Source organism: Anomaloglossus baeobatrachus, chromosome 4, assembly GCF_048569485.1.
Source record: "Anomaloglossus baeobatrachus isolate aAnoBae1 chromosome 4, aAnoBae1.hap1, whole genome shotgun sequence".
Taxonomy (NCBI): domain Eukaryota; kingdom Metazoa; phylum Chordata; class Amphibia; order Anura; family Aromobatidae; genus Anomaloglossus; species Anomaloglossus baeobatrachus.
The window spans coordinates 648,265,322-648,267,821 of record NC_134356.1 but is presented as its reverse complement, the minus strand read 5'-3'; positions in this window follow the sequence as shown (position 1 = coordinate 648,267,821).

Genomic DNA, 2,500 nt, shown 5'->3' with positions numbered 1-2,500 from the left:
ATTTTTTGCTGCAAAGAGCAAATCCAAGCTAGACTGACTGTATGCATGGCTTGTGTCGACCTTTCAATGCGTGAATTATTACAGAAAAAGTGGCAATCCCATAGCAGGAATCGAACCAGTAAACTAAGAATACTGGTTGCTTGGTCAAATGGGATAACCCAAAGGGTCACAGAAAAAATTAGAGGCGTAAAAAAAAAAAAAAAAAAAAAAAAAAAAAAAAAAAAAAAGAGTGTTGCTTTGATTACATTTTTTTTTCCTTTCAACAGTTTAAACTTGACTCATTTGAACAGTAGTTAGGAGCTAGTGGCTTATTCTGATGGTTATGAGGTTTTCCCTCAGATAGGGTACAGTTCACTCCTTTTCTTTGACTAGGGAGCTTGAGAACTTTGCCATTCAGTTGTTAAATTCTACAGATTAGAATGGAAATTGGAGGCCAAAGGACAGGCCATACGAGTTGTTGAGTTCCTCGACATTTTGAAGTAAAAAAGGATAGTTGAGAATAGTTTGAGCTATGAAACCTATAAATGTGTTGTGCTAGAGTTAGAAATGAAGTGCCAAGACCCTAACGTTTTGCAATTTTGGCTGCAAAGTGCAAATTTTACCTGAATGCTTTTTTATGCAAACAACAGTGTCTGCCTTTGAATGTCAGAGATAGTACAGAAAAAGCAGCATTCCCATACTGGGAGTCGAACCCGGGACGCCTGGGTGAAAACCAGGAATCCTAACCGCTAGACCATATGGGAAGAGTTGTTCTCTCAAGACGTTCTCAATGTGAAAAAAGAAGAACTTAATTGCTTTGAGTAAGTAAGTTTGGCACATCCTTGCTAGAAGCTTGCCTCGTTAGCGCAGTAGGTAGCGCGTCAGTCTCATAATAAGAAGGTCGTGAGTTCGATCCTCACACGGGGCACTATGCTTTAGATATTTTGTCTCCATCTTGACTAGACAGCCAGAACTGTATCCACTCAGTACCAAAAAACGTCAGATATAAAGGAAGGGGGTTTTGGATCCTTTGAAACCAAATAGTTAAAAGTCAAAAGTAAAAATGATTTGTGATATGAATTCAAATGGAGTATTGAGCAAAAGAATGGAATGAATGTCCAAAATCTATTGTGGTCAGCATTTTTTGCTGCAAAGAGCAAATCCAAGCTAGACTGACTGTATGCATGGCTTGTGTCGACCTTTCAATGCGTGAATTATTACAGAAAAAGTGGCAATCCCATAGCAGGAATCGAACCAGTAAACTAAGAATACTGGTTGCTTGGTCAAATGGGATAACCCAAAGGGTCACAGAAAAAATTAGAGGCGTAAAAAAAAAAAAAAAAAAAAAAAAAAAGAGTGTTGCTTTGATTACATTTTTTTTTCCTTTCAACAGTTTAAACTTGACTCATTTGAACAGTAGTTAGGAGCTAGTGGCTTATTCTGATGGTTATGAGGTTTTCCCTCAGATAGGGTACAGTTCACTCCTTTTCTTTGACTAGGGAGCTTGAGAACTTTGCCATTCAGTTGTTAAATTCTACAGATTAGAATGGAAATTGGAGGCCAAAGGACAGGCCATACGAGTTGTTGAGTTCCTCGACATTTTGAAGTAAAAAAGGATAGTTGAGAATAGTTTGAGCTATGAAACCTATAAATGTGTTGTGCTAGAGTTAGAAATGAAGTGCCAAGACCCTAACGTTTTGCAATTTTGGCTGCAAAGTGCAAATTTTACCTGAATGCTTTTTTATGCAAACAACAGTGTCTGCCTTTGAATGTCAGAGATAGTACAGAAAAAGCAGCATTCCCATACTGGGAGTCGAACCCGGGACGCCTGGGTGAAAACCAGGAATCCTAACCGCTAGACCATATGGGAAGAGTTGTTCTCTCAAGACGTTCTCAATGTGAAAAAAGAAGAACTTAATTGCTTTGAGTAAGTAAGTTTGGCACATCCTTGCTAGAAGCTTGCCTCGTTAGCGCAGTAGGTAGCGCGTCAGTCTCATAATAAGAAGGTCGTGAGTTCGATCCTCACACGGGGCACTATGCTTTAGATATTTTGTCTCCATCTTGACTAGACAGCCAGAACTGTATCCACTCAGTACCAAAAAACGTCAGATATAAAGGAAGGGGGTTTTGGATCCTTTGAAACCAAATAGTTAAAAGTCAAAAGTAAAAATGATTTGTGATATGAATTCAAATGGAGTATTGAGCAAAAGAATGGAATGAATGTCCAAAATCTATTGTGGTCAGCATTTTTTGCTGCAAAGAGCAAATCCAAGCTAGACTGACTGTATGCATGGCTTGTGTCGACCTTTCAATGCGTGAATTATTACAGAAAAAGTGGCAATCCCATAGCAGGAATCGAACCAGTAAACTAAGAATACTGGTTGCTTGGTCAAATGGGATAACCCAAAGGGTCACAGAAAAAATTAGAGGCGTAAAAAAAAAAAAAAAAAAAAAAAGAGTGTTGCTTTGATTACATTTTTTTTTCCTTTCAACAGTTTAAACTTGACTCATTTGAACAGTA